General features: G+C 39.4%; 1 protein-coding gene across 8 annotated transcripts in view; it reads left to right on the top strand.

Annotated features, from left to right (window-relative positions):
- The window catches only part of HIVEP2 (HIVEP zinc finger 2), a 217,591-nt gene that overhangs the window by 117,597 nt on the left and 83,562 nt on the right, over positions 1 to 16,432 (top strand). For 6 of the 8 annotated variants that reach the window (XM_069598556.1, XM_069598555.1, XM_069598557.1 and 3 more), the window contains one exon: positions 4,377 to 4,489. The gene's annotated coding sequence lies outside the window, so the exon portion shown is untranslated. Of the gene's footprint in view, positions 1 to 4,376; positions 4,490 to 15,635; positions 15,784 to 16,432 lie in introns of all 8 variants that reach the window. The other 2 variants (XM_069598560.1, XM_069598559.1) reach the window with 1 other exon arrangement.

The raw sequence follows: 16,432 nt of genomic DNA, 5'->3' as shown, positions 1-16,432 counted from the left end.
GAAACTCTGAAATGCCATTTTATATTAAATAAATCAAAAAAATTAATCACATGCCATGGTGAGGAAGTTTGGTGAAAGTAGAATGCTCATATGTTGCTGGTTACTTTATAGGTCATTTCAGTCTCTTCACATCCATAAGGCTTTTTTATGAAGGCCATAAAATACTCATACCCTTTGATTTAACAATCATATTTTTGTTAATGTTTTAAGGAAAACATTGTGTCTCTAGTGTTAAAGGTAAATGAGATATATGTATGGCTGAGTCCCTTCATTGTCACCTGAAACTATCACAGCATCATTAATGGACTATAACCCAATAAAAAATGTTTTTGGTGTTAAAAATTAAATAACATTTTAAAAAAGCAAATGAGAATATTTGAAATACTCCCACGTATAGGAACGATTAAGGAAATGGCTAAATAAGTATGCAAACCCTATGGACTATGATGTCATGTCCAACTCTATAGACATGAGTTTGAGCAAGATCCAGTGATGGACAGGGAAGCCTTGTGTGCTGCAGTCCGTGGGGTCACAAAGAGTGAGTCACGACTGAGCGACTGAACGTTATATGGCTGATGAAAATGTGAACTTTGTGACTTATGTGGAAATATGTAATGTGTTTATGAAATGTTAAATGAAAAGATAGAATGCGTAATTATGCATGAGATGCATGAGATGTTATGAGAGCATCTTTGTGAAAATATGCTTTGTTGTTATGTTTAGTTGCTAAGTCCTGTTCAATTCTTTTGGGACCCGATGGACGGTAAGCCTGCCAGGCTCCTCTGTCTATGGGATTTCCCAGGCAAGAATACTGAAGTGGGTTGCGTGGGGGCAAATAAATACTGGATAAAATTTTTTTAAATGAATATGATTGTGTTTGCATGGTAGGATTAAGGGTGCTTCTCTGGTTAAAAACGTCTTCAATGTTGTTATGTTATTTATAAGGAAAAATAATATTTATGACCCAGTAAGGCAGCTGTGCTAATAGCTGGCTGTTAGGACACTGCTTTCTAAATGTTATTTTGGAGCTCTGCCAAAATATGCCCAAATATCTTGGGTATGTAAGAGTCTCAAGGTATTCTCAGTCTCTTTATTCTTCTTGGCCTGTTTTTTATTAAGTTTTCAAAGAAGTAGTTTGACTATAACTATGCTCAAGAGGGTAGTGTGACACCTGTGGTATTTGTGGGCCTGTTCTCACTCACTTTGCACCCATTATCATCTCTTCCTAAATTGAGAAGTGTCTTTAATGTCGTTGGTCCTCAGTAAGCTCCTGGTCAAGATTATTGAACTTTTGCTTATGGAAAGCAAAGAAGCTCTGTGATGTAAAGGGGAAAATGGTGGAAGAGTAGTCAGGAGACCTCCCTAGCGGCTGTGGCCCAGGACAAGTGTCTGCAACCTTCTGGGCCTCAGCCTCATCCTCAGTGCAAGGAGGAATCTCCATGACCACTAATCCATAGTACAGGGCTATGAAGACATTACAGTTCACAAACTTACTCCAAGGTACCCTTTATTCTCTTCAAGGGTAGTTTCCATGCTCCCAAGAGAGTAATTTACTGTGTTCACTGTGGCAACAGCTTGGACAGCTGAAGTGTTCTTAGAGTAGCCTTGTCAATTCAGGGAGCATGGTTCCTGTGTGTTACATAGGGAACCATTCAGCCAGAGAAAGTCACTCTAATCCAGCATTGTAAATATATGGATTTATTACGTTAAAATGACTAAACTAGGCCAGTTGGTGACAAGTACAATCAAATATTAGCTAATGATAAATTACTCTATTGTTTAGACCACATACTTGACAGAAATACAAAGTTCAAATGTATTTAGACTTTCTGATGGAGCCCAAATACCACTGACTGAGGTGGGGTGGTTTTTTATTTTTGGTCTTGTTTTCCTTTTTCCCTAGTGTGGTAAGGCAGGCAATAAAAACAAAATGAATGTAAGGAGGTGGGGATTCAACTGCTTTCATCAGGTTACAAAATTATTTTAGATAGGTACTACTGCATGGTGTAATTATAGGAAATCAACCATCATCTCTCAGTTGTTAGTCATTTCTAAGGAAATGAACATTTCTAGGGAATGTTGTATCGTGGTTTGCAAACATGGGACTCACTTATTACACAGGCAACATATCTATACCTTCTGTGTAAATTACGGCAATCATTTAACTAAATCATCCATACATAAAATTAATATATTTTGTACTTACTGCTTTTGAAGCTTGGTAGGGAGCACTTCGTAGGGATTCCCTGGTGGCTCAGATGGTAAAAGCATCTGCCTGCAATGCGGGAGACCTGGGTTTGATCCTCGGGTTGGGAAGGTCCCCTGGAGAAGGAAATGGCAACCCACTCCAGTACTCTTGCCTAGAAAATTCCATGGATGGAGGAGCCTGGTGGGCTACAGTTCATGGGGAAGCGACTTAGCGACTTCACTTTCACTTTAGGGAGCACTCATGCTGAAAAATTCCTAAATAATTCGAAATCACTGACCACTCAGATAGTCCTAGTTATTTTGAAACTAGAGCATATTTGCTATATTGTGAACGAAAAACCTAAATAAGATTCTGGCTTGGTGGCCAACCATGAAATGATGCCAGAAGTGAAGAAAGAAATATGAATACATAATTTAAGAAAACAATATTTCATCTAAATAACGAACAGAGCGATGGTAGATCTAGACACTTGTACAGGTCAGTTTCACATTATACATTGAAGCATCGATGAGGAAAGGATTCTTAGGATCTTCAAGTCGTTCTGTATCATGATGGGCAGTACCCTGGATTTTTCCTAGAAAGTGGCTAACCTTAACAGTATGATAGCACAAAACCATCGTGTAAGCACCCAGAGGTGATAGGAAGCTAGTGACTGAACATTGTTTGAAAGCACCTTTGTATAACTAACTCTTTCATAAAGGGCCTGGAAAAGTGCCAAAAAAATATGTCACAGCTCTTAGATACTCAATGTGAAAGTTATGTGCATTGTACCATTTTGCGTTTCATTGTTTAGGTACTCTAAACCTAAACAATGTAATGGTCTAGTATAATTAAAATAACCGAACTATTTGACATTTGTCTTGTCGTAGTTATGGCAAGAGCCTTAGAATAATAATTAAGACTATTTATCACCATTAATGAGGACCATATCCAAATGAGTTTCCTAGATAACTATTTGTTGAATAGTAGCAAGACTAGCATCTAGACATTGGTTGTCTTTGACGTGAAAACATATTTCCCATGGCTACTGGGGATTTCTACTTAGTATTATTATTACTATTTGTCTTCTCCATTAGTAGGAACAATTTTGTTTTGTTTTGTTGGAGCATCTACCTTCAAATAGTGGGTAACAAATCTATTTAAACCTTTTTTTTTTAAAAATATATAACTGACGTAGCTCAATTTTTCTGTTAACAATATGTGTAGTGGGACTCGTGGAGTGACAGTATGTGGTTAATTCCAAATTGCATTATAAAAATTATATATTTATGACCTTGCAATAGGTTTTTAACTTTCACTGGAATATAGGTGTGTCTTATGTCCTAGAACTTTAAAGTTTCTTAATCTACCCTGGGAGGACCTGATTCAGAAGTAGCTAGAAGCTGTCCAATTTTCTCACTCTTCTGCTCAGCCTCCCAGATTCCCATTTATCTTAGGTTCTCGTCAGTTGAGATATAGCTTTGCCTTCTGTCAAACTTTCTCTTGAAGCTAAGATAGCAAGTTAATATTTGAGCTTCAGAAAATGCACATCTATGGGTAAGATGAATAGAATTAGCTGATATTACTTATGAACCATAATTAAGCTGTTTATGGGTCTTCAGTAAACACTTTCTGTGGGAGACAGGGTGTAACAGTCTAAGAATGATTTGGAAATTTATGCTAGTGAATTCTCCCAAATGATCTATCTGGGTATTCATTTATATTCCTCAAGACAGATTGCCTATAACTAGGACTTACCTGCTATAAAAACTGCAATCTCCACATTTTCATTGCATCAGTAAATTAATAAGAATCAATGAATGGAATTCCAGAGTAGTCAGTTACATCTTTTACTCATCTCTAATTTTACATACATATCCTAACTGACATTATATAGTCATCACTTCCGTGTGCCAATCAGTACTGAAAATAAACGCTTCTGCTCTCACACATTGTTATTTTATTGCTTTTTCTGTGCCTGAACATTCTTTTTATTTTCAAACTGGAAAATTTAATCTAGTTGCCAGATGCTTTTGTTGTTTTACAGTTTTAAGTAGCACAGTAACTTAGATATATAATAATAATAATCATCTTGCTTTGATTTCCATGTTACTAATATATAGACCATATAATGCTCCTCTGGTTTAAATGCTATCCTTTGTTGTGTTTTTTTCTCTTTCCTCAATAGGTGGAGTCTTTGAATTTTTTAAAAGACAACAGTAATCGGATCTACTTGAAAAATTAAGTGAATTGATTTGTTTGGAACACTCTTTGACCAATTCATTAACATTTAGCCACTGGGTAAGTTGAGTCAAGTACTTTCTATGTGGTTTGATTTCAAAATTATTGGAATGATCTCTCAACCCAGATATTAAGCTTTATGTGAAATTTTGACACTCATAATTTGAGGCCCTCAAAACCTGTGAAAGATGTCTAGGATGCTATCTAAATGAACTTCACCATGTCAGCAGAACCAACCTGATGAGAAAGATGAGAAGATTAGAAAATGTTGTCATTTATAGTTTGAAACCAGATCCTTTCATTTACTGTTCTAATGATTATTTGCTTGTTGTAATCTAAGGTAATGTGCGAATATCAGATTTTACTTTTAGTGAGATATTATGTACTATATAGTATCAGATTCAAATCTAAGGTGTCAGGCAGCAGTCCCCAACCCTTTTGGCACCAGGGACTGATTTGGTGGAAGACAGTGTTTCCACAGACTGAGGGCAGGGGATGGTGGTTTCAGGATGCTTCAAGAGCAGGAGGGTTTGAGCTCCTGTGAGAATTCAGTACTGCTGCTGATCTGACAGGGTGCAGGGCTCAGGCAGTAATGCGAGTGATGGGGAGCAGCTGTAAATACAGATGAAGCTTCGCTCACCTGCCTGCCCTCCACACTCCTCCTGCTGTGTGGCCCCGGGGGTGAGGGGAGGGTGGTTGGGGTCCCCTGCTAAAAGGAACATTTTCCCGACCCAGGGATTGAACCTGCGTCTTCTGCATTGGTAGGCAGATTCTTTACTACTGCACCACCTGGGAAGACCCTGAGTAAATTAGTAACTCTTCTTATTCTCATTTTGCAGAAGGCTTGGTTTCTGTGATAAGAATAGCAATCTGAAGGACTTGCTTAATCCAGCTTCCTTGTTGCACTGTGTTACTTCAGAATGCTCTTAAGGTACAGAATTCTTAACCAGGAAGAATTTAGGCTTTTAGCAAATTTGGGGCCTACCAAGCCAAAATTTAGTGGGAACAGGACTTTGGTTACTGTTAAGATGTCAGTATAGTAAAGCCTGCTCTGTCAAACAGATTTTTAAAGTCAGAAATCTAAACAATACTGATTTTAGGGTTTGCTAATTTTTGTTTTAACCAGGCAAATGCTTACTCTTTATACAGTAACAGAAAAGGTGGAAAAAATTTTGTATTCCTAGTCCAGGTCATAAGATTTGAGTTTCTGAAACTCTGTTTTATTCATGATTCTAAATTGTGCAGCTTGTTACTTAATTTTCCTCTGGATAAACTGAAGGTATTTAAAAATCTGATGAATGATGGTAAATGAGAAGAATGTGTCTAACCATTCAGGGAACAGACTTCAAAACCAAACTAACAGTGTCTGCTTTACCTGTGGGCATCTTCAGACGTGATGGGTCAGGTGGTTTTTCAGGGATACTGTTGAATATGGTTTATGCATTGCTAACAGTTGCTTTAGCTTTGTCTAGAATAATCTTCCTTTGGCAACTTCCCTGGAACTTGATTTGTTTGTATAGCTTTTGAGCATCCAGTGAGTGCAGAGATATTAAGTTCATGGACCCAAGATTCATCTGTGACCAAATTTTTACTGTTATGGGCACATGGTACTTTTGGGAAATTTTTTAGGGTAACTCAGTGGACATGAATTTGAGCAAACTCTGGGAGATTGTGGAGGACAGGGTAGCCTAGTGTACTGCCATTCATGGGGTCACAAAGAGTCGGACACAACTTAGTCACTGAACAACAACGGAGCACATGAAAAACCCATCAGGAAGAGAAATGGTAAAGAAGTTTCAAAAGCAAAACCTTAATTTCTTCAGTAGCCATAATGGAAGATGAAAATTGATACTCTGAACTACTCACTTAAATGTCTTTGTCTGCCACATTTCATTTTCCATCTGCTCACAAGGATTGACTTATACAGTTATTCCCAAAGTACCCCAGAGTATAACGGTTAAATTTGGTTGGTGGGACCTAATTTAAATTATGTTTAGGAAACTGTTCTGTAAGTGCCTCGTGAGAATGGATGTTGGCCTTCCTGCTTATCTCACTGTGAATTCTGAGCACCTTTGGTTATGTCAGATCTTTGGTTAAGTCAGTCACTGCGTTTTAAAATAATTTTTCTTTTGAGTTACACAAAGGCACAACTTAATTCGTAAGGTTACATGAGGATTAAACTCTTGGCAGGTGGTAGAGACTCAGTAACTAGTAGTAATAATAACAATGGTTATTCACGGTTAAGTCACAATCATGGTTTAAACGTAACAGTAATTATACTTTATTAATCACATGACTGATTGTTTAGCATGTCATTGTGGACATAGCTCATAGAGATGAGTACTTCTTCTCCATTAAACCAAATACTTGTTGAAATACTCCATAAAAACAAATACTCGTTTTGATAAGACACACATCATATGAAACCAGTCAGCTTTTTTCATGCTGTATATGACATTATCAGCAAGCTGTCAATCACTTTATCTGTGAGCCTGGTCTTCTCCATTGACTCAAGCAAGGATTTTTTTTTTTTTCCAAATAAAAAATTTTTAAAATGTGTCCATTTTCCCCCCACTCAAAACTGCTAGTGATAGAAAACAGGATAAATAAAAAGGGAGAGTTTGTATGATAAAATTTTACATGATAAAAAAAAAAAACTGTCATCATTAGGATGGTCTTCCTTTTATGGTATTTTTTGTAAAAAGATAATAAATACAAATTACTTTATAATAATGTAACTTTTTATGTCCTGCCATTGTCCTTCAGGTAGCCAGTGCTTTTGACCGATCTTGACCTTATTCATTTTCAGGTACTAGTAGCTGGACTATATAGACCTTTAAATCAGGTGCACAGAGTTATATGCTCTCATTGCATTGAATGCAATTATTTCAGAATTATGTAAGTAGTATGTCTTCTTTAAGCTGAGGAAAGATAAGACGGAGGGTGAAAATTATTAGCATTCACTGAATATGTTCTGCAGAGTCAGGTTTTTTGCTATAGCTGCTTCATCCTGAAAAGTAAGAATAAAGGATTCTATATTCATTTGAGGAAATCGGATTTCAGAGAAGTAATTAATTTGATGAGAATTCTACAGTTATGATAGTAATTTTAAGAGTCAAAAGTTATCAAAATCTTACTTTGAATTAGAAAATCCAAACTATGTAATTCTATTTCCTGTAGAAATTGCTGTATTTTCTGATTTCCCCAGATTCAGTTTTCATCCATCCATCTGCTCCTTTATATGTTTTTAAGTTATTTTTGTCATTACTTATACCAATATGGAATATAAGATGGAAGATTTTTTAATCCATTTTATTTAGACACATTTTTCCTGGTGGCTCAGATGGTAAAGAATCTGCCTGCAATGCAGGAGACATGGGTTCGATCCCTGCATTGGAATGATCCTTTGGAGTAGGAAATGGCAACCCATGCCAGTATTCTTGCCTGGAAAATTCCACTGGACAGAGGAGCCAGTCGATGGGGTCGCAGAGAGTCGTACGTGACTGAGCATGCATGCATATGCATAAAGATTTGATGAGGTTTCAAGTAAGGTTTGTGCTCTGTTCTCTATGGTTTGATACAGCTTTTCCTGCTGTTACATATAATTCAGAGCAAACCTTATGAACTTCAATGTGTTGTGGCCTTCAAAATATTTACTTTAAATGGAGCCATTTTTATAGATTTTTCAGATGCCTACAGTTCTTCTGTTGGGCCCTTTATGTTTTAAGTTAGCTGAGAGAGTTTTACTAAACCGATATGAAACCTATGGACCTATAAACTCTTCCACAGACTGGTTTGTTTGGTCATTACAGTCTGTGTGAGTGGAGCTCATTACTGTTAGCTTCTCGGGCTACAGAATTTCACTTTTTCAAAATTATTTTTTGACCTCTTGTATAAAATTTCAATCTTCCTGCTTTGTTTTTCAAGCACATCATTGGACTATGCCTAGATTCATTCATACATTCAGTCCCTTACCCTTCATTTATGCATCATCAGCAAGATTAATTAAACCAGTAGTCTGAGCAGAGCGCATTTTGTTCCTTGAACATTCTGTAGCCATTTGAAAAACTGACTGAGGGTTGATTTTCTATCATTTCACGGTACTCCCTCCTGCCTCTCCTTTCTGCCCCTTCCTTTAGCTTGCAGTGTGGGATGGCTGTGTGTGGCAGGACCCCTTCTCTGGTATTGGCCACGGAGAACCTGCACAATGGAACTCAGTAGTCATATGCCTTGTTTCTAGGATAACCTGAATAATTACTTGTGTAATGCTTTACAGTTTTCCAGTGGCTTCCACGTTGGATGATCTCACTTAAATCAAGAACTATTGTGTGGCTACTACTTATATTTAATTTTGTGTGTGAGGAAACGGAGGCTCTGGAGGTTACAGTGGAATGATTTGCTCCAAGTCACAGCATTAGTGAGTCATAAAAGCAGGATTCAACCCTGGTTCTCCCAACTTCAGACAGCATGTCATTCGATGCCAGGTCACCAGTCTGGTTGACTGTGCTGTGCTGTGTGCTGAGAGTGTTCAAATACTAGAGATTTGTTGATATCATCTGTATATTCTGTTTAGCATGAAACGTGAGTAGATGCCATATTGGAGTTTGGGGGAAGAACAAGATCTCACAATTTTAAGGAATCTTGAAGGCAATGCACCTTTACTTCCTTGATGATACTGTGAAATTCACCAATCACTCCCTTGCTCTGAGACTCTCATAGACTCCAGGCAACATCCTTATAGATCAAGAATGGCTTTTGGAATTCTAGTTCTCTTGGCAGTTGTAGTTTTCACTGTGAATTACTAGATTGGATATTTTGAGAGCATCACCCACTAGGGAGGTCTTCATGCTTTATCTCTTCTCTCTGAAACTCCTTGTTGATTAGTCATTCAGTGGTGTCCTACTCTTTTGCTACCCCATGGACTGTAGCCAGTCAGGCTTCTCTGTTCATGGGATTTCCCAGGCAAGAATATTGGAGTGGGTTGCCATTTCCTTCTCTAAGGGATCTTCCCAACCCAGGGACTGAAACTGCATCTCCTAATTCTCCTGCATTTCAGCAGATTCTTTGCTGCCGAGCCAGCTGAGAAACCCTGGAGTCCCATTAATACTTGGTATTTTTCTCCTGTCATGTTTTTATGCATATTTTTGTGTTTGTGCTTTTTAGTAAAGTGATACCTGTAGGACTTTTATCACACCTGCCACTCTGTAAGCTGCTTGAAGGCAAAGACTGCATCTTTATTTCATTGGTCTCCTCTTCAGCCTTGAAAATAGAGGTTGAAAAAAAGTAGTAGGTATTCCATAAATAAGTGTTGAATTTATTGAAAACATTTGATTATGAGCTTTCATCTAAGATTCATTTCGGGAGCTTCAAATTGGTACCTGGGCACAGATTTAATTTTAATCATAGTAGGGAGATGAATTAGCAAGTCTTTGTGTGTGTTGAGTTGCTCAGTCATGTCTGACTCTTTGCAACACCATGGACTGTAGCTTGCCAGACTCCTCTGTCATAGAATTCTCCAGGCAAGAATACTGGAGTGAGTTGCCATGCCCTTCTCCAGGGGATCTTCCCCAGCCAGGGATCAAACCTGGGTCTCCCTCATTTCAAGCAGATTCTTTACCATATGAGCCACCAGGAAAGCCCCTGAGCAGAGAGTTAAACAGATTTATATGCTTTGTAGGTGATCTTTTCAAATGCAAAAAATTTGTCTTGGTGTAAAATAACAACCCCCCTCAGCCACAAACAAAACAAAACTCCATACATTCTCCTACAAAGGTGTTTTATTGTCCCTGTCTTGACCATGAGAACAAAAATAATTGATCTCTGCAAAGACTTAATGAGGTAAAATAACAGTGGGCTCTGTTTGGAGGCTTCCTAGAAGGTACAGGTGTAGCTGTGCTGTGAATGTGGAGCATAGCTGTCACAGGCTTAGCACTGAGGATGTACATTTAACTTGGTCTGTGTTGCTGGGAAGCCCCTGAAAATTTTTGAGCCAAAAAGTGATGTCATCAGAGCTGCACTTTAGGAAACTCAATCAGGCTGGGTTGTGTTGGATGGCGTGGGGGTAGAGGTGAGGGTGGGGTGAGTGGGTGCAAGAGTCCCTGAAAGCCTCTTAGGAGGCACTTAACATTAATTCACACAAGAAGCTGTCACCTCCTGTTATGCCCTTTCCCTCGCCTCCCACACGTACATCACAGATGAAAGCACTGTTAAGAAAACCTTAGTGAACACTTAAATCCCAAGTTCAAGGAATTCTTTCTTTTTTATTGTATCAAAGTATAGTTGATTTACAATGCTGCCTTCATTTTGGGTGTACAGCATTGTGATTCAGTGTTTTTATTTTTATAGATTACACTCCATCTATCATGGCTATACTACCCTGTGCTGGAATTCTGACTTAACTTCCTCCAGTCTCTTCCTTAGCTTCTCACTTCTTGGTTCTGCATCCTCATGCCTTTGTGGCTACTTTCAGCTCAAAGTATTTCCCTTAAGACTCTGCTGATGCCTCCACAAGTGACTACTTCTGAGAACTGTCCCTGGATTCCATACACCCAATGCCCAAGGGCACAGAGCCTAGACCTGTCCTATGAAAATTTGACAGTTGTACTCAAAGCACCTTCTATCTGACTTTGTGCAGTGGAGGGTCAGATAGGTGTTGAGGGCCTGAATTGCAGGGACAGCAATACGGGTGGAGAGGACACAGACAAGATGAGAGAGAATGTGCAGGAGGCCCATATAGGGCTGCCTGATTGGATGTAGGAGGTGTGTGTGTGTGTGTGTGTGTGTGCACATGTGCTTCCGGGGGCGGGGAGCAGGAAGAAGCTGTCAGTGATGACACCAGGCTTTGAGAGTTTGAATAGGATTTTTAATAGAAAAAGGGAAGTGAATCCAGAAGCTGGCTTGGGCTGTAGGATGATGAATTTGTGTACCAGTTGAGTTTGAGATAAAAGTAGATAAAAAGCATGTACTTTTCTACTATTCGACTTTTTTTTTTTCCCACGAGGATTTATAGCTGGAAACAGGAAATCATTGGAAGACTTGAGTTTTCTTCCTCTTTTTGCTGTTCTTCCAGCTCCTTAAATATTTCCCTAGAGCTGAGGATGGTTTTAGGTTTTCTCAAACTTACCCCTGCCAAAATCCCCCACAAATTTACCTCTCCAGGAACCTGTGTACTTGTCCGAGTACTCACAGCAGCCAGAAGTGTACCTTTCAGCCTCCTAAAATAAAAACATTTGGGAAAAATATAGCTGTCCTCTCCTTTTGACAAGCACGAACATTGTCACCTTACGACTTGCTGAAATAGCACAGCAAAGGAACACCTTCATGCAGGCTGGAAAATCAAGGGAATACAAAAACACAGGTACTTCCTCTTTCTTTTGCTTGAGCCATTCAACTGAGACAGTCTAGTTCAGGGAAGCAGGGGCATTTTTACTTGAGCACTAAACTCGAAGAAGTGTATTAACCATTCAAATCAGTGTGTGTTAGCCATTCGAATCAAAAGTTGTTCTCTCAATTGGTGGTATTTCTAACAGTAACATCCTAAGGCTCTTAAATTTGGCGGTAGTAGAGAGCCAGCTGGTCCCAGTGTAATCCACTCCCATCCCCATCCACTGAGGAGTTTCTGAATTTCAGCAGAGATATTCTTGATTCAATCAGTTTAAAAGCATATAATGATCCTGTAATTATAATTTGCCATTACCTTGTGTACTAATGATTAAAGCAAACATTTAATAACCAAAGGGCAGTAAATATATTTTAGATCTTGAGCCATAAAAAGATTTCCATTAACAGAATGTTTTTTGCACAAATAAATTATTCATTGACTGTAGCAGAGCTTAAGCCTGTCATCAGCCTTAAGTGGAAATTTTGAGAACACCAATCATCACAGATGCCAACACTAAGTTGGCTTGAGCCTCCATCCTTCTTACATGGAACCTAAACTTTTTTGGCTATTTATAAGAGCTTTAATTCGGATAAATTCAATGAATATTTATGGTATTTCTGCCATATGCAATTTAGTGTTCTGGTGGTTGGAGGACTACAATGATGAATAAGTCTGCATTTTAGTCTTTAAGTTGCTTATACACCTAGAAGAGAGGCAAGATTAGTACATACATGACTTGCATATAAGAAGGCTTAAGTAGCAACCTCAGAAGTGTATAAATAAAATTTGTTGCAAATTCAGGGGAGAAAGAAATCACATGCATTTTCTCAAGGGAATGGGGAGGGAAGAGTTTGGAGATCAGGAAGTGTTCCCTGAGGAAGGCTTTTAAGATGGGCAAGGTTTTGACAGATGGAGAGAATTATAACCACATAGGCAAAGAGTTGGGATGTATAATGTGGATGTCATTGGAACGAAAAGTAACTTGGTGTGTTTGGAATGCAACATTGGTAAGTGAAGGGGAGACATGAAAGAAGAAGAAAGAGAGATACCTAGAGATTTAGAGAGTATAGAAGGCTTTCAGTGAGTAATTAGCACATCAGTTTGGTAGACATTAAGGAACCACTTTTGAGCTAAGGAATGATGTGATTGGATTATATTTTTGAAATATACCTCACCTCCTAGGTAAGAGGTAGAAAACTTGGAGGTCAACAAGTTAAAGAGCCATTGGAATTGTCTCCATGAGAGGTAATAAATTTCTGAACTAAGTTGGTGGTAATAAGAATACAAAGGAGGGCCCAGATGGGAGAGATGGTACAATTATTTGTCTATAGGTTTGGCACATGATTGCCTACATTACGGGTAGAGAAGAGGAAGGCGTTAAAAATTGCATTCAACATCTTTAGGCAGTTTTTGAATCCAGTCAACATTTGTGGAAAACCAAAGTCATATGCAAGACGTTGTACTCTGCTAGAGTTGTGTACTAAGGAAAATGAGAAAGCTGCCGTCTCTGAATGGCTGAAAATTTGGTTGGGGATATAAATGTATATACTCAACTAAAATCCAAAGCAGATCATGATTAGTGTGATCACAGGAGATATGAGACAGTGGTGCTTGTGTGAATTTTGATGCTGGAAAAGTGGAGAAACATCTAGGGAAGACACCTGGGCCTAGAAGATCAGAAAGAGGAATCCAAAATACTTTAGGTCTCAGAAACATAGTGGGGAAAACTAAGTGAGACAAGTATCAAAGAAGCTGAGGAGGAAGAATCTTACAGATAGAGGAGCTCTTACTTATTGCCCCTGGTATGCCAGATTCTGAGCTGGGAGCTCTGTGTTTAAGGAAGGAGTGTCCCACAGTGCTCAGTGCTGCAGAGTGGTAACAATGTTATCTAAGGAAGGGCCCCTGCATTCAGCAATTTAAGGATTAGGAGTGGTTTTTTGAAGAGGTTTCAGTTGGATAGAGATTAGCCTAGTGGCTCAGATGGTACAGAATCCGCTTGCAATGCAGGAGACCTGGGTTCAGTCTGTGGGTTGGGAAGATCCCCTGGAGAAGGAAATGGCTACCCACTCCAGTATTCTTGCCTGGAGAATCCCATGGACAGAGGAGTCTGATGTGCTACATACAGTCCATGGTCTGTCAAAGAGTCGGACATGACTGAGCGACTAACTCAGTTGAGTGGGGAAGGAGATATTCTAAAGGTTATTCCTAGTCTTGAAGCCCCAGTACTTTGTCCACCTGATGGGAGGAGCTGACTGTGGAAAAGACCCTGAAGCTGGGAAAGATTGAGGGCAAGAGGAGAAGAGAACAGCAGAGGAAGAGATGGTTAGATAGTATCACTGACTCAATGGACATGAGTTTGAGCAAATTCCAGGAGAAAGCAAAGGACAGAGAAGCCTGGCATGCTGCTGTCCATAGGGTCTCAAAGAGTTGGACATGACTGAGCAACTGAACATCAACAGCAGTCTTGAAGATAGAAGTGAAATCTAGACTGAGCTCTCCTCAGTGATTTATCCTTGATGGGTCAAGTTTACAGAAACAGTAGATCTGATTGTGCCAGGTGGTCTTCGAGGTACCCCCTTGAGAATGTGTTAGTCCTGAGCAGTTTAGTTGCTAAGTCGTTTCGACCCTTTGCGACCCCACGGACTACAACCGGCCAGGCTCCTCTGTCCATGGGATTCTCCAGGCAAGAATACTGGAGTGGGTTGCCATCCCCTTCTCCAGGGGATCTTCCCGACCCAGGGATGGAACTCGGGTCTCCCACACTGCAGGCAGATTCTTTACCATCTGAGCCACTTACTCCTGAGAAAACTTTGCTAATTGTACATTGCAAGCGTCTTGGATTCCTAGATGATTTTCTCACAGGTCGGAGATTTCAACACTGACTTCCAGCCTCCCTCTTTCTCACTTCCTTCTTCCCACCCCTTCCCTTTAAGCACCCAGCTGGTTAGGGTGCGCACATTTGCCACACCCTTGGCTCAAGGTCAGGGAAGTCCTCGGGCTCTCCTTGGCGCTTTTCCCAAGTGGAAGGAGATTTCGACAGAGAACAATCCAGGGAAGTGCACGCACACAGAGACACATACGCACACACACCAGTTCTTTTCCTGTCCTTCAAGATATTCATGTGCCAATAAACAGACAAAACATACCGTCACTTACAGGCATGTTGTGTAACACTCACCCTGAGAAAACAGGGCAGGGACATAGTCATCTAGTAGGAGGTAATGGGGACAGCATTTAGGAACAGTGATGGAACTTAGAGAAAAAAATTAAAGGAGCAACACATTACTATAGAATATGAAGGGATGACATCGTGTGAAGGTTATGTTTAGTGGAGTTTTAAAAAATCAATTAGTACAGTAAATTGAACACAATAAAAGAATTTTTGCAGAGGCACTCACTACTACAGAGGGGAATTTTAAATTGTATCAGGCCATCCTGTAATTTGAAAGGAAGGAAAGAGAATTTAAAAGGAGTAGTAGAGTGGAGCAAGAAGCAATTGCTTCTTTACCCCTCAAATGGTGTGTGTTAATTATCATTCATTCATTCATTTATCCATTCACCCACTTGATCACTCAATCAATAAATGTTTACCAACTTCCTATCATGTCTTGAGCTGAGTGCTGGGAAATATAACTGAGTAGAGGGGAGAAAAAATGTATCATTTTAAATACAGTACATCCTTCTTATGGGAAACTAGCCAATAGAAGTAGGTTTCCCTGTTTTATTAATATTTGTGTGTGTTAGTCACTCAGTGGTGTCCGACTCTTTGTGACCGACCCCGTGGACTGTAGCCCGCCAGTCACCTCTGTCTATGGCATTCTCCAGGCAAGAATACTGGAGCAGGTTGCCATTTCCTTCTTCAGAGGATCTTCCTAACCCAGGGATCAAACCTGGGTCTCCTGCATTGCAGGCGGATGCTTTACCATCTGAGCTACTAGGGAATCCCACAGCTTGATAGAAGTACATTTATGAGGTGAGTATTATATACTCCTGATTTTACCACTCAAAGCTGACTTTCTGCCATTGTAAATCCTAAAATGGGTTCAACTTGCTATAATACAGTAATCCAGCTTTATTAAATTAATGATTATGGGACTTGTCAGAACTTCTAGAAAAACTGTCATGTGTTCTCATCATTGGAAATTTCTTTTCCTTAAGAATTCAATCAGCAGGATGATTAATCAGGCTGCATTTCCTCTGTCTTATCAAAAGCCTTGGGCTAGATAGGGTCAATAAGCTTTTTTGTGTCGCCATAGAAATGTCCTCAGGGAATTCCTCCAAACGTAGGGTAACTATCTACTTTCCGAAATAGGACAAGATCTTTACAGCAGTCATTGAGTCTGACTTAGTCTGGTCTCCTAGGGCACAGTAAACCTGAGAATGCTAGTGATATGTTCCTTGCCAGCTAATTCTTTCTCTTTTTACTTTTGTTTTATTACCCCTCCTTGCCTCATTTTAATAATTTTCTGCTTTTTTTCCAACTGGCAACTGTAGTGAATAGGTTTGTGTCTGGCAGGACTTGTTTTATTATCAGCTTGGTGATGCACAAGAAAACAAGACCTTCATTTTCAGCATATATTCATGTTTTGAGGTCAGATATAGCATGGTGCCATGTTTTAACT

Source organism: Ovis canadensis, chromosome 8 (genome assembly GCF_042477335.2).
Source record: "Ovis canadensis isolate MfBH-ARS-UI-01 breed Bighorn chromosome 8, ARS-UI_OviCan_v2, whole genome shotgun sequence".
In the NCBI taxonomy this organism is placed as follows: domain Eukaryota; kingdom Metazoa; phylum Chordata; class Mammalia; order Artiodactyla; family Bovidae; genus Ovis; species Ovis canadensis.
The sequence above is the reverse complement of the archived record's forward strand: the minus strand, read 5'-3'. Positions and strand labels throughout refer to the sequence as shown.